At 36.9% G+C, this 24,288-nt stretch overlaps 1 protein-coding gene across 4 annotated transcripts in view; it reads left to right on the top strand.

Moving 5' to 3' along the window:
• The window catches only part of LOC100749681 (hemicentin-1), a 431,443-nt gene that overhangs the window by 38,166 nt on the left and 368,989 nt on the right, over nt 1-24,288 (top strand). The window lies entirely within an intron of this gene.

The following is a 24,288-nucleotide window of genomic DNA, read 5'->3' as shown; positions in this document are numbered from 1 at the left end:
TCCGTTTCGCCTTCGTTTGCGTCGCGCTTGCTTATTAGAGAGTAAACTGACGCGTTGCCAGAGACTAACACGGTGTTTCTCAATGTCAGTGGGAAAATAAGATAACCATCGATAAACGAGTCAAGGGTTGTTGTTTTGCAATATTCATATGAGATAAATATCTTATCGCATAACTATATTTTTAGTGCAGGATGCTGATTTTTTGTTGAAGTTTGGCATATTTGTAGGTTTATAGACTGTCTCTGTCGTTATTAGTTAATATTTTTTTCATAAAGCGTTTTCTTTTTTCATGCGTTTTATATATAATATGGCGTTTCATAATCGATACTACGCTACCATAGCACACTATCAATTTTTATTATCCGTTCTGCTTGTAGAACAACGGCAAAGGACTTTTTATTTCTTCTATTTTTGTCATATATGTCAAGGTAATCCGTCACACAATGATTTTTAATGCCACGCAAGATAAGACATTACCGATATATCTTGGAAATTCTAAAGTGTCGTACGTTTGCAGTACTTTTGCGAAGCTTTTTCAAAATCTATTTGATTTCTCTCATTCTCAATTTCATGTAGATATAAAATTATGAATTTTAGAAGCATGTAAATAATATCTAATGCAATAACTTGTAAGATTATCGAACAATCCTTCCTAATAATTAAGAGATCCAGACGTATCACTTGTTACAATTTTCGTTTTTCCACATTCTTCATTCCTTGTATTCTTTATTTCGCATGGACGCATAACGGGATATTATGAATTTCAGAATTACGACACAGATACAGTGTGTCTTTTTAGCAAATCTACTCCGATTCTATCAAATTTTTAAAGTCGTACGAAATGACACGAAACGATACCTACTATTAAATGATAAACAATGACGTAATTTAATACGAAATATGAAATTATACTATTAAATAATCCAAAATTTATCATAATTAGTATGTAAATACAGTAATAATTACAATGGCGTGTAAATATTTCATCTCTCATTGAAATGCGTATAATTTTTAAGATTATCGAATGGCTCTCTCTACATAATCAAAAACGATATGAAATTTCAGTACCAAATTCTCCATGTCGTTCGTAATGCTGCAATAACCGAAATAAGCATTCCTCCATATCCACAGGAATCCGAATTCGGACCCTTATATACGATTCTCTCTAACAATACTCACCGAACGTGGCTCACCGAATTGAAACGGCGAAGGGCTAATTTCCACCTACGTTCTGATGCGATTATCCAAGCAGCGAGAAGCGTGATTCGACCTATGCTGGCCACGATTAATTAGAATTTAGCCGTTGATAACGAGAGTTGTCGGTTTTTCACGCCGGAATCATAAGAATGACTTTTTAAAAGCAGCTTACTTTACGAACTGGCAATGAGAATTCTGGCATATTACGGTGGAACACGATGAAATTGCGTTTCGTAATTGGCGCGCTATAAATTAGAAAAGTTAGAAGCGCGTTTTCACGCGCAGGCGAGTTGGCCGGAACGGCGAAAAAGCTGATGCAGTTTAAATTTAAAGACTGTCATTTAGGAGGTTAAAAGAAAGATGAGAATACTTTTCGTGTAAAAATTCATGTTAGTTGGCTGGTCAATGAGAGTTGCTGGTACTATTAATTTCATCGAACCGATTTTAATTAGCATACGAGTAGCATTCATCGCGGAACAGATGTTTGGCGTGGTTCGCGTTCACGTTTTCCGGGTTTACAACAAATTGTCGCAGTTTCGGTGACGTTATTGACGCCTGATCCATTAGCGTGCTAGCCGAATGACAATGATTGCGAAGACAACTCACTGTATCCGGCGAATCGTAATTGTCGAGTTTAATTTGATTATGAAGTTGACGTACGAAATTAAATAGGTGATTCACTGGAGTTTCGATTGAAGTATTTCGGTACAAAGAGGTATGTATTTCAAAGTTAGGCGACCTTTTCGCGACAATTTTCTTTTTGCTCCTACACACCTCCCAGAAAGTGTTTGCGTGAAATAGAAAATAAGACGAGTGTTTGAAAGTTTTACGTCTTTATATTTTAACATTATTTACATATTTTACATTTTAATTTTCTATATCATCCGTTCAACAAATTTTCTTAAGAGACATTATGTGACATGTTTCTTTACTTTGCAGTACTTGCGTACATTTGTGTAGGTTGAATGTTCTAATTATCGTTTGGAAGAATAAAAAACTGATAATGAGATGAATATTTGCAAGTTAATATTAAATCTTCCTAACTCCACTGTAGAGAATTTAATTCAGCTTCCTATACAGAAAAAAAATTGGAATAAAATGTTCATGGACGATTACAGACGATTTCCTATATCGGAGACCATTTTCTTGCCGTACAATGCGAAACGAGAACGATTTTCAGTGCAAATTTCGCTGAACGTTTCAGCACGATGTTCGATAGAATTTTCTTGATCGCAGCGTTTAAAAGAACGAAACAGAGAGCATCGGCAAATAATAAGTAACATTAATGTCTACAAAAAGCTTAAAAAGATTTTGCATCGAAATTCGCGTAGTTTCGGCAAATATTAATACCTTGCTGACCTAAATGATCGCGATGACTATTGTTCAGTAGCGTGGAAAATAGCGGCCATTAAAAATATCGTAGAACCAAGCGGGTAGTTTGCGCTCGTTGCATTTGCATTTCGTCGTATAACGTCTGACTTCTAATTACATCGACGTGGCGAGCGTAAAAATAAAGTGCAGAGACGTCTGAATCGAAAATAGGATTAACATAGAACGTTGGTAAATATTTCAACGAATTTTTCCAGCTCTTATATGATGTTGATGTTACGAGAGCCAGAGAATTATGTTTATTTGGATAATTAGATCGACGGCAAATAATAAAGCGTGAAAGCTCTGGTGCTTGAAAAGGACACGATCGATTTGATGAGATATCTTACTCGTGCTCGAAATATTATATATACCCGGAGATCGAAAAATGTTGAAGTAATTATTTTAAGAAAAACTCTACATCTTTACTTTCGTATATTCGTGACCTGGAGACTGTTGTTACGAAGAGAATAGAATTTAGTGAAACGAGAAATTCGAAATAAGTAGAGGTCCATATTATTGTGGCCTTGAATATAAATTATGTTTTGGTTTACAAGGTCTAGAAACAAAAGAACTATAAGTATATTTCTATCGCTGTTTTTTGCAGCCTTCAGCTAGAGCTACGAGATCAACTTTTTGGTAATGTCCTTTGCTGTAAATATATGAACGTGCTGCCTATCATAGCACTTTTTTCTATTGTATTGTAACACTGTAAGAGTGACAATCTGGATCAGCTATACTATACTTATACTTATACCTTTATTTATTTCAATATACTTTTCTATTACAAATTCATCCACTCGTTCTTCTATCAGTCAACCTCGACAGAACAAGATGAACAGAAGAATTCTTTTCGTAGATTATTAAATATAAAGTATTCGAACACCTGTAGATATTTTACGAATATCCATAATCATGACACTTTCATGAATATATTACGCGCGTTGTAAGAAACATTTTGAAATTTTTATGATTGAGCCACTCGAAAGAGCCAATCAACCGATAATCGTTGATGTTACCAGATACTGCCTTTTGAATTTACCTTAGAATTTACTTTTAGAAATAAGTAGTTTGTCTTTTGGCAATGGAATATTAATCGTTGTTTTCCTATTTGTGAACACATCGTTTTCTCGTCGATGAGCATTCTTCAATTTGAATTGAAAGATGTAATAATCAATTAAATAAAATAATCAAAATTATCCATTGATAGGTGTAAAACACCGTCTAAAAGCACAAATAAAATTAGTATACTCAGGGTACATGAATTTCTCATACACGTTCAAATATAGAACATGATTGTATTGATATAATCCTTGTATCTAGTACGTAGAATTGTACAAAATTAAACTGAAAGCGTCTTTTAAAATAATCGTTCTCTCGCCTATCTCATTCGCTTTTAGAAACTAAAACTACATTGAAAACTTAGCGTAAGTTACGATATACAAGTAAAAACATTCTACGTTCAAATTGAAGATCGTGTCAGCCTTTATCGCGAAACGAGTGGATCTGAAATTGGGGCTGGTGTCTACGGTAGAAAACTTGAAGGCGTAAGTCGGAGGAAAGAAATTGAATTAGCCGAAGCTAGACGAGCTACTATAGTCCATGAGCAGATAAATTCGCGGGGATCCTTTTCGCAACAATAGCGCAGTTAATTTTGTCGCGACGAACACACGAAACTGAGATAATAGAAAGTACAATTATTATCGTAGAAACAGTCAGCGTGGAAAACATTTTAACGTGGCAATCAAGCTGCTATTATTAACCTTTACAGTCGTAAAACGTTGATGCGAATTGAAGATAGAGAAACAGAGAGAAGGAGAAATTGGAGGATCCTTAAACCCACAAGCTGCCATTAACCGGAGACGTTAATTCAGTCAGGAAAACGCGTCTGGTAATCTTTATACGCTTCATTTTAGGCTATGCAAATGAAATGCGGAAACCTCTTGTATTAAATGTTTGATCGTCTAAGCAGTGATATACGCTGCTTAAATATTAAGCCACGTACTCTGTGAATAGTAAAGGAACGACTAAGCCTCTTAAAAATGATCATCTCCGGTTTTTATTAATTTCTTAATTTCATCACGTAAGTACACGATTAATATTCCATTGCCAAAAGACAAACTACTTATTTCTAAAAGTAAATTCTAAGGTAAATTCGAAAGACAGTATCTGGTAACATCAACGATTATCGGTTGATTGGCTCTTTCGAGTGGCTCAATTATAAAAATTTCAAAATGTTTATTACAACGCGCGTAATATATTCATGAAAATGTTACGATTGTGAATATTCGTAAAATATCTACAGGAGTTCGAATACTTTTGTGTGTATATTTAATAATCTACGAAAAGAATTGTTCTGTTCATCTTGTTTCCGAAATGTAACTTTTGTACATACCCAGTGTCCGTTATGCCTCTAACGAGAACAACCGCTAATTCATTTTCAAACACACACAGTAACACAGTTACGTACGTGCAGACTTCTATACGATGCGGCGCCCCAGCTTCCACGTCGTAAGGACAGCCAAATTACGCCCATAACGAGCAGTAATTTAGCGCAACAACGTCATTCAGGATACAAACACATACATCGGTGGAATCCTTGTGGCTAAACCGGGACTCAGAGAATGGAAACGAATTTCAGAATTCGAAGGTCCGCGACGTCGTGTCGTGTTCGCATGGAAACGCGATCTTTGTTCCCTCGCCTCGAAGATGCATAATCAAAGCAATAATCTCGACGAACGATGCAGCGTACGATGCCCTTTGCACGCGTATGTATACACTTAGCCAAACGCAAGCATACTATGTGTATTACACACAAACAGAAGTTGTCTGTGAACTGGGGATTTCCATGCTAATGCGATTTCTGTAACAGACAGCTTCATTTGGCTCTGCGGATTTCCATATGGCACTACGGTCGGTCAAAGTGATTCGAAACTCGCCTAGTCTGATTTATACAGCATTTTCAAGTCCACGCGAGTTATCCGTGATCCTGCTCTTGCATTAGCCGCGCCTGTCCTAAATTATCTCGTTCAATTGGACTACTTACATTTTACATTATCCGGAATAACATTTGTACGGAATACGCAGAGAATCGTAAAAGGAAAAAAAGAATAGGTACGGTTATTTATATAATTAAAATATTAATAAATCGAGAATGGTAATAAATTTGTTTCGGAGAGAAGTTAAATCAGAATGTAATGAAAGTTTCAAAAACCAAGAGGAAAATTTGTTCAAGCGGATAATATTTTCGGTTAAAATTATCATCGTTCAGCGATGTGTGTATGTTATTTTATTTTTCAAATCTACTTTTCCCCTTGTTTTATTAGTTTTTATGTAATACCTTCTCGCTGGTCCAAATAATCTTATCACAGAATTATTCAAGTCATCTTCTCGTGTTTGGTTAGACGATATTTTTAAAAGTAGACGATATTTTTTAATTCTGTCGTTAATGCATAAAAGGCTATTGATGCCTCGTAATATATGATTTCATAAAAAATATTTGTACACCACTTTATTTATCGAAGCGTTTGAACGTTAATTAGTCGAGTCAAAGCATAATTAGCGTCATATCATTTTTATAGTACTTTCCTACCATACGAAAATTTAATGTCACATTACGAAATGTGATACTTGATAAAAAAACGCTTCCTTGCGAAATAAGGATATGGGCAAATACTTTTTATAACCGACATATCACAACCAGTTTGATTATTCTATACGAAGTTCAAGATTGAATTTTTGGATTTGAAGCTTAGGTGATTCAAATAACCTACCACACTGTACGTCATTCTTTCTGTAACAGATAGCTTCATTTGGTCCTGTGAATTTCAATATGGTCTTACGACCATCTCTACGATCCTACGAGTTATCCACGACCCTGTTCGCATTAGTCCCATCTGTCCTAATTGATCTCGTCCAATTGGACTACTTACGTTTTCTCGAGGATCATAGATCTGCAGCTAAACCACGCCGACCCAAACTTCGCGTGAACTTTTGATCCCTTTTATAGCACGATAAATTCGCAAACTGCACAGAGCGAATGTCCGCTTTAAATGTCGGAACGATTCCGGAAATGTATCGTCCTGTCATCCAGACTCGATACAATTTTTGCTCGTACCTTTTACGGCGATTCCTGGATCGATGAATCGGTCATAGATCGGCTCTTGGAAAATTTCATTAAAGAAATGTCGAGTTCATTACTCGAGTGTTCTACGATATCGATTGTCGAAGATTACGTATCGGTAGGAATATTCCTTAGAGCGGATTTATCGATTTTAGATAAATCTGCAACGCAATGGGAGTACATTCGCCGCATTTTATTTTGGCCAATGTTACAATTGCGTCGAAATTTTTGCTCGAACAGTAAGCAGGTTTTTTATATTTCCCTGATTTTTTTCGTATTGGCCACGTATCGACTGAAAGTACGATTTTTTGGTAAAAGGAAACCATATAGTAGCATAAGTTGGATAAATTCTCGTGGATAATAGTTTTCGACACTTTTGATACTTCTGCTGACACGCTATACTCTGTGAATTATGTATTAATACTTTGAGTTTACCACTGTTAATGGAGAGTGGCCTTTCAGAATATTCTTCGTCTCTAGGAAATTTTAATCTATACATTTTTTTAATCCATTAAGTACCAAGCGATATAATTTAGCATAATGTTATGTGTTTCAATTTCTTGAAATCCCATAAAATTGTACAATTTACGTGGCATTGAAACGCAAAAGGTATTAAGCGAATTCTTGAAATTACTTTTCGTAACTACAATGTTAAAAAATAGAATTTAACAATATATGCAGTTACATCCATTGAAAAGAAATTGTAAATGAAATCTTGCATCAACGCAACATTATCCTTTAACAAGTTAATACAAGCAATATCGAGATATTATTATTTCTTTTATTCGATCTGATCATGCAAATTAATAGATTTCGCAGCAACGTATATTTTATCGATTGTATTAGGTTGTTCGAAAAGTTTCTTTCGTTTCATAAGGAAATAATAGACGCACAATGTTTTTTGTTTTATATTGATTTATTGAATTATGCACGAACGTAATAATAGAAATACAACGAAATGGATCATACCTGATTCAATAAAATATAAAACAGAAACTGTTGTTCGTCTATTATCACCTTATGAAACGAAAGAAACTCTTCGGACAACTTATAATATATACGTATATGGAATAGGGCGATTTCTATTTAAATATTATCACTGCGCGGACATCGTGCGAACCAGGAATGGTCATGTTGTGGTAAAGGTAATTTGGCAAGGTGAAAGTTCGGAATAATTTCGCGAAATATCTGAGGACGGTGCTAAAGCACGGCAGTATAAAGGTTCATTGAAAGATATGAACATCGAAATCGTGTTAAGTATAATGGAGCATAATGTCTATGGATATTACAAAATTACAAATTACAGAGATAAAAAATTACACAGATGCAAATAAAATATGAGATATTAAAATTATTATATTATACCGGGGAACGAGGGGAAAATAAATTTTCGTCCTAAGAAACTACTTTCTTATTCGCTAATAAACTCGTTCTATAAATTCAAAATTAAAAGAGTCGTAGTTTACTAGGGTTTCTCTTTACATCTACGTACTAGATATTTAAGCTGGTTTTAAAAAGAGATAAGATTCTCGTTTTATACCCGGCGAAAAGTCAACGGGTGGAATTTATGTAGTAGTCTAATAAACGTTCAACTCTGATACGCTATTTCTTACATCATAAAAAACATAGGACGAAAGCGTCGAACGATCGATAAACTGAGGAAGACGACGAAGAAGATGAAGTTCCTTTCGATGATAAGTATCGCAGCTAAAAGAAAAAAACATCCTTTTGCCGTTTGATACGTCACTTTTCCCCTGCTTATCAACGATTTACCTTCCGACGTTTCTTTTGTAGCTGTCCTACGGACAGAACGAATTTCCAGAAAAAAATGTTCTTTAAACGCATAGAAAAATGTTATTGAAACTACAAGCGAATTTCTATGTTACAATTTCGTTTATTGGGTCACATTCTAATCGTTATAAATAATAATTGGGGAACATTCTAATCGTTATAAATAATACTCAATCATTTAACAACCACGATTAATCCTAATTACAATTACACAAAGAATTCGTATGATTTTTTTATTACAGAGTTGATATGTGGTAGCTTCTCGATCGCAACTCTCGTTTCCAACCATCGAGTCGAGAAAGAACACTTCCTGACTTACAAACGCGGCTTGTCAAACGCGGTTACTTGGCCGCTCGCGGTTATAGCGATCTTAAAAGAGATCGTCAAACGAGGCTGAATCCTTGCGGAAGGGCGCGCGTAACGCTGGGCGGCGCGAGTTTCAACGCTGTGACGGGTTAAGTGTCATAGAGAAACGTACGAAAAGCGCGAGGTGCACGGTGTGCATATTCACCGAAATCCTCGAGGCCGCGAAAAGCTCTACCCTACAAATCTCGCACACAAATTTAACGTTCGCGAGTGGTGCACGTGCAGAGAGAAGCAAACCAGCGCTGATACCTCTCGGTTCGTTTTTATACGACGAAAATCGTTACGAGCTTTCGTCGCGCCGCTCTATGCGAATCAGAATGGCGTGGTCGTCGTCGCAGCTGCGCGACCGAGCCATTTGCATACGCGCGGGATGCTTTCATCGCGTCTCTTTTTTCCCCTCGTACCTGCAACCCTCTTTTCTTTGTCGCGACGACGACGATTCTTTGCAGGGCGTTTGCGAGTCTTCCGTTACGGATTAAATTTAATACGCTGCCCCGTTGCATAGCGGCTCATTATATTTTTACAAAATCCTCGCCGTCTCCGACGCTAAGAAACTGGATACACCGTTTGGAATTTAAAAATATTCAGACGCGCGGAATTGCACTCCACTAGACCCCGAGCAGGAATTTCTGCGTTTTACTCGCGTACGATGACGTGCGGGCTTAGACGAACAATATGGCATATCCGGGGAAATTGTGAATACCTGATTCGTTCGCTTTGTGCTTGTCAGAGCTGAAATGGATTTTTACAGATCATTTTGACGGATGGATCGAGTAGAATCAAACGTGTAGTAGTGTGGTATAACTAATAGCATATTTTCCGACGTACGATTTATTTAGAAGAAAGATCGATGGTATACCAGTTGGAAATTACCTTTTTGAGAACGTTCAATTTTCTTGGATATTTTGTTCCTCTAGTATATTTTATACTTATCTTTATACGTGTGCTTTCCTTTTTATGGGGATAGGCAGGATGAAACTCAGATAAATTACATCTTTAATTCGGAACGGTGTAGTTTAGTAGGTCAGTCGTAACAGAATTAATCCCTTGAATTATTTACCATCCTTGGATTCTGTACTTAATCCGTTGCCAACATTCGCGCAGAATATGCAGAAAATTGTGAAAAGAATAAACCGAATTGTTTCTATTCCGAAGAGAAATTCGATTAAAACGTAGTTAAAATATAAATGAAGGGTAGAGGTTCCAAGATCGATCTCTTAAATCATTCGCAGTTGTTTCATGTCGAGCAGATATTCTGGAATATAATTCCTTTGCGAGAGTATGCCATTCTTATTCCGTTTGTTAAAATTCAACGAACGTCGTGACAATTCGTATCACGTACATTTGAGACGTTAAAGCGGAATAAAAACCGAAATCTCGGTTGCCGGGATTCAAAGTTGGACAAAGGATAAAGGTACAGCATTCTGACGAAGTTAAAATTGTAAACATTTGGAATTTGGGTCAGGCATGTGACTCGGATTCAGAGTAACAGAAACAAAACAAAAACGAAATTGAATTTACGGTGTTCCGCTTATTCGTGCCCTTGCGATGGGAGTCGAAAAGTTTATATAATACTACTTTGTTTTTCTTTCTTCGTTCGACAGCTGCTAACGAAAATTTATAATTGCTCCAGCTCATTACAAGCACAGAAATATAATATTCTCGCTGTCAATTGAGGAAGGAAGTCGTGGCTATCACCGAATTATTAAACAGCGTTGATGTTTTAACGATGTCGTTTCCGTAATTTCATCGATAAACACTTTCACGTCGATTATTCAAAACGTACAAATTATATTTTGAAAATATCGTAAATTAAATATTCCGAATAATTACAAATTAATAATCGAACGATAAAGACATAGGTAATTTTATGATATCATTTTTAGAAATATCAATTTGTTCCTTAGTATTGTGTAAATCTCTTGCATCGTTGTAATCTCAATACAAGACGTTAGACATTAAATAAATTTTTCTGAATCTCTCGAATATTTCCTTACGCGTTAAAGTACATAGAAATTCGTGGTAGTATAGCCAAGCGATAGGTCATGCCACCTCTCGGAAATACAGCTCGTGACCTAGCACTGGGTCACGCCTGGTTGAACGTGCTAAGTGAACGAGTCAAGCATTATACGAAGTGCAAGCTATACAAGCACAGACTGTAAAATAAATTTATCTTACTTTCGATGGATGTCAAAAGACGTAAAACTGTCATAAAACCACAGATTATCTCAGTGTATTCTTGTACAAATTCAAGCAATGCATGCCAAAATAATGGGTTTCCTCTATACGTACACGTGTGAGTAGAAAAGACCGTCGCATGAAGTTTAAAATAGATTTCTAGAAATAATAGCCGCTCCAAAGGATTCTGTTTTTGAAGAACAACGACTGTTTTATTTTTTCCTCCTTTATACCCTCAACATCCACAGGATATTAGTTAAATCAAGAGAAAGAAAGTTTCCATCGAATAATTGAAAATTTCAACAATTTTCAAATATTCAATTTTGAAAAATTTCAAACGTATAAATTGTTGAGCATTCAAACTTTCAAATATTTTAATTTCCAAATTAATCAATCCAGATTAATTCTTAATGGATTAATTTTCTACTTTGCGCTTTCTGTAGCGCAATTTCTGAAAAATTGTTCCTAGTTCTGTCAGTTCTCTGACAAATTATTCGACACCAACCACGAAATACTTGCTTTATGCGCGTCACCAGGAGAACCATGTCTCACGCGACATATTTTCGGCTATTTCCACTCGTATTATTTCTGCTTAAAATCCTTGCCCTCGTAAATTTTGAATTATGCGAACAGAGCTATGGACACGGTTTTCATTCCGTTCGCATATTAGCGCGATGTTCTCGCGCTTCAAGTGACTCGACGCTGTTTCACTTCTAACGTTGCGCAGCTGCAGACACCTGACGATCGGTTTCACCAGTCCCCGTTATCCGATACGACGTTACTCGCTTCCATCGGCACATGTTCATGCAGCTATGAACGAACTTACGCGGGCATAAAGACATCATGACTGGAAAATGATTGTCTCAGCCATGGATCGGAACAGGAAGCAGTAAAAATGTAGTTTATGCGGACGTTACATCGCAGCGATATTGGTTTAACGGAGTAAGGATCCATTTCCGCGATTGTTTCTAACCGTATGGAACCTGACTGTGGAAATATCGTATGGGACATGCTTTTATCGTACACCTTGCTTCGTATATCGGGTCACTAAGATAGACAGGAATTAAATAAGTTCTTGGTCGTTCGATAAACTCACGGATTTATTCTCTGTAACTGAGATATCCGGACGAAAATGTAATGAAATTTAAATAACATAGATAAATTTGATATAGTTTTTCCGCGTGAGTTTGTAAATTTGAGTAGATGGTAGTAGATACTAAATCGTTTTGATCGCGTATTTTTCAGGATCGCGTACATTTTCATATATTATTTAGTTTCGAATGACTTATGCTTGACACGTTCTGTTGACACATATTATTTTGTATAGATTCGAATGTTTATATAATGATGCCGATGTAACCAGTCGCATCTCGACTTTTATACGTTTCGATAAAACAACCGGTGGAAGAGAAATTACTACGTAAAATGACATTTCCAATAAAGAGAGGACAGAAAAATCAGTGACAGTCAGGAACGTCGATCAGTCGCATTTAAACGAACCACATTATCACCGAAGCAACGATTCAGTAGCGGAAAAAAAGATATAAAACAGTAAATTGAACTGCAACGTCAGGTTTGTGGAATTTGATGTATCGCGAAAATATAAAAAGTGATTGGCGTTCGACGATGAACCAGAAATCGAGCAACGCGGAGTTCGATCACCGAATTTCCAGTCACACGGTCGATTTCTTCGAATAGTTTGGTATCTGGGATCGATATATTTGAATGTCGAATGCCGTGGGTACCACGATGAGCGACTGTAATTTCGCATCGAGTCGTGAATTTTTCTCTTTTGTTCCGCCTTTACGTTGTCGCCGGATGAGTCGCGCGATCGAAGGCCTTTACAAAATTCGCGAAAACTCAGCTCCTCTGCAATTACTTTCTCTCCGAACGATTTACGTCTTAGGTATTACAGTATTTTAGGGAAAAGCGACAGAACGTTTATCTAATAATTTTTGTTTCGTTATTTTTTGTTCGTTTTAATTGGATTAAAATTATGTTTGAAGTTTAAAGTCAATCTTTCTCGAATTTAGATAAAATGTTTCATTTATTCTGTCTTAAGCGCTGTAGACTAATAAAAAATGTAAAGTCGACAGAGTAACCACCTGAAACATGATCACGGTGATTCGAGAGAGATTTCTCAACAAGAACACGACAACAACTCGTACATCACGCAAAATGGCACCTAGAAAATTGTAAAATACAAATCGATAAAATTACGTTACGTATCAATTATTCATAGCCAGTTTTAACTAGGCTTGCTATAATTAATTTGACATAAATCAGCGTTCCCGGTTCATTGTCACGAAGGCGCGTTAGTGGGATTTATGTCGTCGCAAAACACGAAAACATGGATGGATCGCAGCGTACGAGATTTACAAGGTTTCCGGTTTCGAAATGTTTCCTATAAAAAATCGCCTGTATATTTAATAGTTGAGAGTTAAAATATTATTCAGGAAATACATATACCTTGAGAATTTTCTATAGTTTACAAAACAGCAATGCAAGTAGGTACTTACGTATCGTTTTACTGCGTCGCGCTATCTAAAAGCTAGGATGATAGGAATTTTCCTCCATTCATAGAGCACATTTTTCTACTCTACTTTTTCTCGTCGTAGAAACATAACCAAAAGCTTCCGCGTAGAGATATATACGTACGGGCAACATATATCTCATTTACGGTCGCGTAAAAATGCAGCTCCAGTGACACAATTATTTCAATTACTCTAAACGAGTGTTTCACGGAAACAGATCTCATTGCGAAAGTACGAAGGCGAATATACGAAATTGATACAATTTCGTATAGTAAAAATCAAGAGGAGGTCTCTGTTATTCGCGAGGTTTCCCTTTTCGTTTGTTCATCGTTGTCCGCAATGGCGGCTGTTTACCAGCTCGATTATGACTTGGGCCGCGTGCAGGTATTAAATGCAATTCCCTTCGCTTTCCCTGTAATGCGAGCTCGGCGCGAACACTTCCGCAAGGAAGCCGTGCAACGTATGTTTCGTACACCATCGAGCAACAATGCAATTTCAGTGTCGAAGTGGCGCAATTGCTGCAATTATTCCAGTCAACCGTCCTATTTTACACGAAATGGTACGAAAATGTCTCGTTCTGCCTGTGTCACGAGCCATTGTTGCCAAGAGAACCTGGAATTATTACGTGAAAAAATGTTTTCCCAAAGTGTTTCTTCCTCGTGCTTCGTATTTTTCATCAACATAAAATTAAACAAAAATCTAAACCGCCTTTTTTTGATCTTAAAAACATTGATTTTCAAGAGATTCAGAATACAATTTCTCTGCAGTCTTTGCTTTGATATATTTATTTAACCGGGAATTATGTAATTTGGCAAATTATTGGAACATATCTTCGCGTACAATATCGTTCCCATGTCTTAAAAATACTCGAAGAAAAAGATTCTCTAGTCGCTTCGATTATTATTTATCCCAAAAGAATCGTCTCTCGATCGAAGCACGTTTTCCATCGCAGCCACTAGGTACGATCGCGACTAGGCGAACTATTCTGGAGGCATACGCGGGAAGGACCAATCAGACAAAGTTGAACGTATAACCGAGTTTCCAATAGTGACCGATATGAGGTCAAATAACTTACGTTAGTTTAGATCTAGCCAAACTTCGTTATGGAAAGTTTGCCAACGTTCGTTCTACGCGAGAAAACAGACACAGCGAATGACGCGACTGAGAGAGAAAGAAGGAAACAAAGCGAGGAACAGGGAAGAGGAAAAGGAAAAGAGATAGGGAATCGAGCGAATCGAGGGAAACGCAGTCTGAATGTCTAGATTTCGAAATAAACATGACAAGGCGTATCAGAAATGATCGAGTACGCTCGATTCGATACTCTGTTTGCACTAATTTATTTGCTCCATCGACTTCATCGCAGCCGACTTCGAAAGAGTATCGTGAAATAATAATATTCGAAACAATTCACGTTCGTTCGTTGAGATTCCAATAATTTTCCCTTTCCTCTATTTTCATCTTTGAAATTACGCTTGCGCTTGACGATACCTTTTAAACCAAGCAAAGAGATTCGCGATGTCTCTCCCCGGATCAATCGTTGTTAATGTTGAGCGCGAATTATTGATGGTGGCGTGCACGCATCGCGTGCTCCACCACTCGCGATACATCGATTTTTATTTATTAAGCGAAGCGCTAATAGCGATGGATCGAAAGCAAATAGAAAAATTGCTGGAACAGTAACGAACCAACAAGTGGATCTTCCGCTGCGCGTTTTGTTACTCCGTGTTCAATCGATGGAACGGAATCGTTCATTCTGGAAAATCAAATTTAGACGAACGGCTTCTGCGATTTTCTGATGAGGTTTCTCTTGTCGATTTATGTATCGTTTATTTGATTCATTGGTGAAATAAGTTAATAAACATTAGCTTAATAAATACTTAATAATATATCGATAATACAAGAATATACAATCGCGTTGAATTTTCAATATTACGAATATAGTTATGGATAGAATTGTATTAAAAATAGAAATCAGAATTCGTATGTAGGTATATCTGCAGATTCTACGCATATATAATTACAAGTTCGAAATTACATACTCGCGTAAAATATTATTAACCTTCTCATCAAATCGTTAAGTAGTTATACATTCGATATTACTTTTGGCTATCATCTAATTTTTAAAACACATGAAATAACTATCGGCTTACTTAACAAATAATTCCATCAAGCATTAGAATGTATACTGAATTATTTTCGCGAGTCATTCACAACATCGATAATTTTTATTCTTTCATTTCTCCCCTTTACAAAGGATAATTTGCATGCACGTTAACATATAATATATCTTGCAGATTAGAAAAAGCATCGAGTGAAATCCTCTACCGACGTCGTTTTTCATTTGTGTAAATTTTCATTTTCTCTCTTCTCCTCCTCGCCCCTCAACAGCGATGTTTATTTGTTACAATCATGATTCATGCTCGCAATAAATTTTTAAATAGAAAATAACGAGTTTATTTTTCCTCTGGCTAGGACTAGGTATCGCGTGTGTTAGCCAGAGGTTAACTACAATTTTGCATGTATTCGGTACACGCACACTTGCCCCTTATAATCTCTAAAGTGCATCAGGACGATATATTGTTTTAGGCGAGGACAGGGTCGCACGACGGGAGCGCAACCTTAAATGTAGCGTAGATCAGAACTCGGTGTATGGGATAGGAACAAATTCCTGGAATTCCTATTAAAATAGCTGGAAACTTCAAATGAAATTGCTTTCGTCACGTTGCCCCGTTCGAAATTTATTAGCCTGCCGCGAAGTACTTACGCGTTATTTGTTTTGCGAACCGTGTCACGAGTACGTGCGTGCTCGCCCTAGTTATCCTTCTGTTATTTTTTGACAATCGTTTGGCGATAAAATAACTATATCGATTATTAGATCTGGCCAGATCGTTGATAATTTATTCAGAATTTTTATTTTTATGTAAAACCTTATTTTTCCTACGTTACTATTTTTTTTTTATAGATTTTATTATAGCGTCTAATAGCTTCTGCTACTTTTACGAAGCAGAATGGAAAGAATGAGAAGTGGACGAAATTTGGTCGATGTCCAAGGAGAAAAATTCTTTCACGGTATAATTTTACACGATTTTAAAAGAAATTAGATGGTAATTGATTAACGGGAGAGTTGCCAGGAATATTCAGTTAAATGCAAAGATACGATCGTGCTTGCAATTCGTTCGATTATCTGTTTCAGGTTTCGTTATCTTCAGATGTTAGTCTATTATATAATCATATCCAAAATACGTATCAAATTTTTTAATAGAGATCATTTTGATAATAATTTCTTGGAGAATTTTTAAATTACTAGACTCTAAATTAGTATTAAACTTTGTATTACAACTTCTTCGATTATATTAGATTGTCCGGAAAGTGTCTTTCTTTTCTTTTTCAGTGCACCTTCGTACAAACGTGTAACAAGTCTGTGAAATGTCGCGGTGTTTATCTCAACATAACAAAATGAATTGTACGTAATTCGACAAAATGATGTAAAATAAAAAACGTTGCGTGTCTATTATTTCCTCATAAAACGAGAGAAACTTTTCGGACAACCTAATACTAATACCAATTCTTCAAATTAATTTTTACTCTTACACGAACAAATACAATTCGTTTATCCAACCAACTAATTGTCAAATAAGCATTTCGATTCTGGAAGAATTGCTCGATGGTCCCCTCGTGTCGTTGTATCGTGCTTTATAATCAAACGAGAACCGAGCAATAGTGCAGCGAAACGCGATAATAGATACGGATGCTGTCCTCGAGCGAGCAAAAAGCACGAAGAAGGAGAGATATCCTGGTCTATTCGGCTTGTGACAAAAGAGAGGAAACGGTTCTGGTTTATATTTGAACCGTTCTCGCAGAATAAGCTTCTTCATCATCGATAAAAGTAAGTTGATAAGAATCATCGAGCAGATCAGACCGATATCCGTTTTTCCTGGCTCACCGTCTTGTTCTTATCAACCGGAATGACCGGTGATGGTCGCCGATGGCCAATAACTTTCGGTGAACATAGGAAATCGATGAACACCGATGAGAGCGCGGATCCCCGACAAAACACGGAAACTCGATTCGCCAGCGAATTTGTTGAGGTTTAATAATCGTCTTTTATGGAAAGTCGTCTCGAGTTTCATGAACGTAACAAAGACGAGATCGATGGACGATAGAGATCATTAGGCTAGTTAAAAAAATAGTAAAAATATTTGAGTAGAAAGAAGACTCTTTATATTATACAGGTACAGAGTGGTTGGTATCTGGTGGTACGAGCGGAAAGGGTGTGATTCTACGCGAAAAAAGAAGTCGAAAATACAGAATACAAATTTTTCGTTCGAGGCTTTGTTTTCGAGAAAATCGACTTTAAATTTTCGTTCGGTACGCGTGCACTTTATTACGTCTCGTTATAACGGATCTCACTGTAGATCGTCGTCTCGATTGACGTTATTTTTTTAATTTAAAAAATTTTTAATCTTTTAAATTTTTATTCTATATTTTCGACTTCTTTTTTCGCATAAAATCACCCCCTTTCCGCTTGTACCACCAGTTATCAACCACCCTGTATATAGATATATTAGATATATTTAGTAACGGTGATTATGATCGGTGATCTAATTATGACGGTTATCGAAATCGGTGATTATTTCATCAGACGTGAAATTAGAAACTGATCGTTTCGTAAAATTGGGATGGAAAGGTTACCAGGGCAATCTGTTTCAAGAAGTTCGTGAAACGAGCCGCGTGAATATAAAAGCAAAGTTTGGAGATATACGTTTAAATATAGTTAACTCGTTTATCACCATCGAGAAGGTTCCATTTATATGGCAATTCGATCGTGAATCTTCTTAACAAGTTTAATAAAAATGATATTAAATAGAAAAATGAAGTGTTTAGTGTAAGTTGAAATTTACAATAGTAACTTACGATTTACCATAACAGGATGAAAGATATTAGATGCGTTTAAACATATAACAAAAATAGTCGGTTATTTATGAAATTGCAAATATATTTTCCAACTTATTTCTCTGAACGATTGATCATTTACCAACTTTCCCTCTCAAATCACCCTGCGACCTACGAATTTGGATTTTCCTTGTGCACTAAGACAAATGGAAAATGGACTTGCGTGTCAAGAGATCGATTGCCAGCTAAATTTAGTATCTATCGATCGCTCGATGAAATCATTCTCGAATTCGTGCGACAAAAATTCTAATTAATATTCTCGAAACGAAGGGACCAGCCAATCAAGTTTCTAGGAGATCAAAACTCCAGAATCAGATCGTTTGAATAACCGTGGAAACGAACGTGCTTTTAATGATTCCTCATTGTTCTTTGGATCCACGCAAAAACTTGGCTTGTAATTCCAGGGGGAAATAAAACTGCTTTCGATCAGGAACATCGCGTTTCGAATTTCGGTTGTTGCGCAGCCCGTTCGACCGACCCGTTTGTTTGTCGGCTCCGCGCTTCGTAGCCGTCCGTCATTCGATTATTTCAAGATTTAAATGAAACTAACGTTGTCACTGGCGCGTCCGAGCGCGGGGAACATTGCTGAGCGAAACGTACGGACGTTGAACCAGGGAAAAATTCGTTGCCATTCTGTCGCGCGAAATTCGATCAGTTCACGTTCTAACAAATTTTCGTTTCGCCCGACGATTCGTTTGTTCCTTCCGACGATGTTGATCGGTGCTGAGCGATAGATGTCGTTAATTTCAATATAAGATAGAATCTAAATGCGATAGAATCGAAAACGAATTCACAAATGACATGGCACGGAGAGAATAGAATCAGTTAACTATGAATATTTATGCAAAATATATTTATGAATGCGACGTGATATTATATTTCTTCGTGGCTTGAGTATGACTCTGAGAAATTGGAAATTAACTTGTATCTATTTGAATTGACGAAGATTCATATTGTTTGAAAGTAAATACGGAATTACTTAGATTCTTATCTTAAACGTAGACTAATGGGATTTTCTATTTTACAATTTTTCATAAAATTATCAATTGCGAATGTGTTAATTAATTTAAAAATGTCGCTAAAACTCGGTTTATCGTTACTTCGCTCCGTAACGATATGGGGGAGAGGTTGGTAATAAAGCGACATATTCTCGCGAATTTTCGTGCCAGCTTAGTCTGGTGGAAAGCTTTCTTTTTTTATGGAGAAGAAAGATGTTCGAAGGAAATGAGCGATAAAAGTTTTAGGTCGAAACGTATAGAAACGATAAAATCGTGAAGGACGTAAAATCGAAAGGAACGATGGAAGATTGAAGGAAGAATTGTTGGTAGACAGTTGTAGGGGTTGAACGTTTCCTTTTCGATTCCTTTTAACGTGATATCGCACGATGTCGATACGTTGTCCAATCCAGTGACATCGTGATCTTTTCTGACAGGGTTCAGATCGATTTAGGTTACATTAAAGGAAAGAGCATTAAGGTTCTGTGTGTTTTACAGAAAGAAAGATACGTATTTCTGTGTGCAATGACGTTAAAGTGGTCTTTGTGTAATTATCAATACATGTAATAGATATTCGTCGAAATTAATTCGTTGGACAAATTCTATTATCAAGCGGTAAATAGAAATAAAATAGTAATTTGCTTGAAAAATTACGAATTGATATTCATTCTTCCTTTATACGAAATAACTTCAAAGATTCAAGTTGAACACCGCAACTGTTAAAATTTCGTCAAACGACCCAATTATTGTCGAGAATGATAAAGCTGAATTAATAATTTTATTATTAATTTTAACTAATAATCCATAAGGACGATTGACGCGACTCTAAGTAATCGATCTAACACGAGAACATAAGCGAGATCGGCGATACAGTCTTCTCTGTTGAATCTCTACAGAGTAGCCTTTTCACCGTATCAAGTTACGATATTCTAACACGCGTACATATGGATGAAAATTCTGTGACCGCCGTGAGATCCGCTTCTGATAAAAGCACGCCGAAAGTTGAACGGTTCGCGGAGTAACAATTCTCGTAGCGGTCTCTCTCCGGGCGGAATTCGAAATCGAAACGGAATCCATCACGTTGTCCGAGCTCGTCGGCGAGGGTTGAAGTCGAAGCGTTCGCCTCGAAGCGACTATCAAAACGTGGCACACGAACAGAGACACGATAATTCCATCGGTACCGTTCCAATATCACAGATGATCTTCAGCATGACGAGTCGGCAGACAGCGTTCATCAGCTTCGAAAGATCGTTCTCGACCGCGGAATTTCCACGTTGATAAAAATGACCCCGCTGCGCCGCACCGGCCTGACTTACCGGGAAATTGGACGCCCAGCTTTCGAACCTGCAGCAATTTTCGAACAGATAGACGACGATCGTTTCAAGTCCAAGTCGAAAAATAAATTGTGCTACGCCGAATTTTCAATTTTAATGAAAATCGATAGTCGGAAAGAGGAGGAATCTTCGTGCATGATACGTAGACATACGTAGGAAAATGGTATAAGAATTAGTGGACCATAAGTATTAGAATGTCTATCGATATTTGGTATACGTTGAATGTATTTCATTTTGTAATGTGAGATGTTAAATGAAAAAGATTTATAATATACCAATATGTAACTAACAAATAAAATCTCTACAATATCGAAGTCTCCGTAATCGTGATCTCGCAGCTTCTTATTTCGAGCGAAAATAATGAATTATAGTTGATTTTGAGGGAATGGCAGGAGGAATAGAGGAAAGCCTAGGTTGTTGCAGAAGTTCGCTATGGATAATTTCTGGTAATTTGAAACAGAAGTGAGACGAGAACGAGTACTGTACGACCGCAAGCAGCACTTATTCCGGCAGCGACAGCAGGTGGTAACTGCTTCGTCTGGAACTGGACCGCAAACGATGCAAATTCCATCTATAGTTGCAAGTAGTTCGACCCCAATTGGCAGACTTCGCCCGGTGAAATCCAATTTTTGTGTTTTGAATTTTGATATCATGGAAATGTTACGTTGGAAATTACAAATACATAACAGAAATTACAGAGTACATAACTCGTCAGCATAATTTTAATCCAATATCATTTTTCGAACGATAATTGAGCCAATCGACTCTATAAACCAGAAAGCAGAAATAAGCGATACTGTTGCGAACATTATTTTTTCAATCTACCTCGGAATTTGCTATTATTTATCTTCTTATAATAAATAAAGTCATGAAACTAAGTACATAATTTGTTTATTTTTAAATTGAATAGTGTTGATCAGCTTGGCTTTCGAGATGCGATAATTGATGACGATAATTAATGTAACGATCAAAATTAAAATATATTAAATGTCGTAAGATCCCTGCAGGGAAAGTTCTTTATCTTAAGCTTAATAGCCTGTTTAATACAGGTCGGTTTCTTACGAAGCTTTCCACTCATTAAATTAATAATTCATGACTCTTGCTCGCTTAATATTATAAACACAATATTCATCACATAATTTATACATTAATTTAATTCACATACTAAAGCTACTTACTTTACAGGCTTGTTACCTTTCTCCTAACGACTCTGTAGTTGGGGATTTTAAACAAAGAATTATCCTTTCTACCTTAGATCCGTACTAATTAAGTTGCAGACGCACGCAGTAATAAAGAGGCGAAAAGCTGTATAGCTTCCTTCTTTGTTCAGTTTGAAAACTTACACATAACTACATTACACCATGCATATTATACTACGAGATATACCAAGCGTTACTACCACGACGATAATGATACACTCTAAACACAAGTAATTATATATTCTAAGGAAAATTTTCAAAAGCAATTTCTTCTCTTAATTTGAAGTTTTCGCCATGTTTACTAAATAATTCTAATCTTTACTAGATATCCTGTATTATCTTTAGATCTGCCCGGATCGAAGTGGATTAAAATGTTCGCGAAGCAAAGTACGACAAAGTACTATCGTAAACGATCATTCTTTCGTATCTCATAATTTATGAAATCGATGAATATGGCATTTAAACGACCGATATATGGAATATCGGTTGTATCATCAACGGTTGTCGAACAGCGGGAGATCTAAATATCCTTGCGTTCGTTTGGAAAGCTACGTCTGAATCGAAGCCACATATGTAACCCCTCGTTTTACGCGGGGAAGTTCGGGCCTCGAGCTAGATTCTTAGTCGGTTGAGACTCAAGACACGAACTCAATTCTGAATCGCTCGGGGCACTCCGCCCACTTAGGAACAACGCCGCTTCTCGCTTACCCTCTTCACCCTGTTCGCTTCCCCTCGACCCCTCTGTGGGTGTGTTGATAGGGATAGGGGTAAATGGGTGCGGGTGCGCACCACCCTCAACGCGGTGTAAGCTATCGGTTTAGCGTGGTTCGAATTAGGTCCACGTAGAAGACTTGTTACGTCGTTACCTTCAGTTCCACCGATACCCCTTATAACGGCGTATCCTTTTTCGAGCTCTAGCGTGATTCCCTCTCTTTTCCATCGCCCTTTCTATTTTCTTTAACCTCTTTGCTCGCTTCTTTTTTCTTCGCTTCTTTCTCTTCGCTCTGGTTCGTATTCTCGCGACTAGCTGCTTTTCGCTTATAGAAACTGAACTTTTTCGCTGACGGGCTTCCCAATGTGTATACGTGTGTGTTAGGACGACTGGAAACGGGCGAGACTCGTTGAAATTTTAACACCGCAACAGCCTCCAACCGGTATGAAACCAAAGTCTCTCCCTTTTCCGCGTTCAGCGGACGCACGGCTGCAATTCGATAGGGAAGATTTCCCGTGGACCGGGCCAAGTTTCTCGGATACAACTTGGTAATCTTAAGAGTTTCCCTCTTCCCCCTGTACCTCAGCCTTCTTCCTTTCCTTCTCTTTTTCGTAATTTTTGAAGCGCAATTCGTAAAGCGTAATTTTGTTTATGTAATCGTTGTCGTTAGTTTTCGTGACACGATCGTGATATAAATGGAAGACTGAGAATCGTCGTGTCGTTTCTATAAAGTATTAGGTTGTCCGAAAAGTTTCTTTCGTTTTATGAGGAGATAATAGATGCACAATATTTTTTGTTTTATATTGTTTTGTCGGACTACGTACGATTCATTTTGTTATGTTGAGACAAACACCGCGACATTTCACAGACTTGTTACACGTTTGTACGAAGGTGCACTGTTGTAAAATACACGTTTGCAAAAGAAAGACACTTTCCGGACAACCTAATATGTATGTAGATATTACGCATCAATCGATTAATAGTATATTTTTGTCGTTCTGTTTCAGGTAAGATATTCCTTCTACTTACCTACGATGCCTAACATTAAAGCAGAGACGAGGTACAGAATAGACGTGGCACGCAATGCTGTTTCGTGCTCACGTTTTGAGGGTCACCTGACCCTCTTACAATTTTCGTGTCACATGCGACCTTATCGATTCAGTATGTAGTACTTACTGATTTAAATTTAAAGTAAAGCCTTGTATTGTGAAATTATGAATAAAATATCGAACAGGATGTCGTATAATCGCAACGAAGCATAGAATTCTATATTTCTACAATACTTCGGTAAGCATTGCAATGGTATCTTTCGACTATCAACTGTCAATTATCAAAATGATAAATTACCATATAACGATAGTTAAACGATTCGTTTAATTAGTTTCAAATAAAATTACAATTTCAAATATCTTTTCGAAACTTTTCGAATTTTCATCTTGGTATTCTCAAATCAATTATTAATTATACATCATCAAGTACAAGCAGCGTAACTCAGAAACTCGTAATATAATTTATCGATAACGCAAACAGACAAATTA

This window comes from Bombus impatiens, unplaced genomic scaffold (assembly GCF_000188095.3).
Source record: "Bombus impatiens unplaced genomic scaffold, BIMP_2.2 scf_0349, whole genome shotgun sequence".
Lineage (NCBI taxonomy): Eukaryota > Metazoa > Arthropoda > Insecta > Hymenoptera > Apidae > Bombus > Bombus impatiens.
Note: the sequence above shows the minus strand (reverse complement) of the source record. Positions and strands in the feature narration are given on the sequence as shown.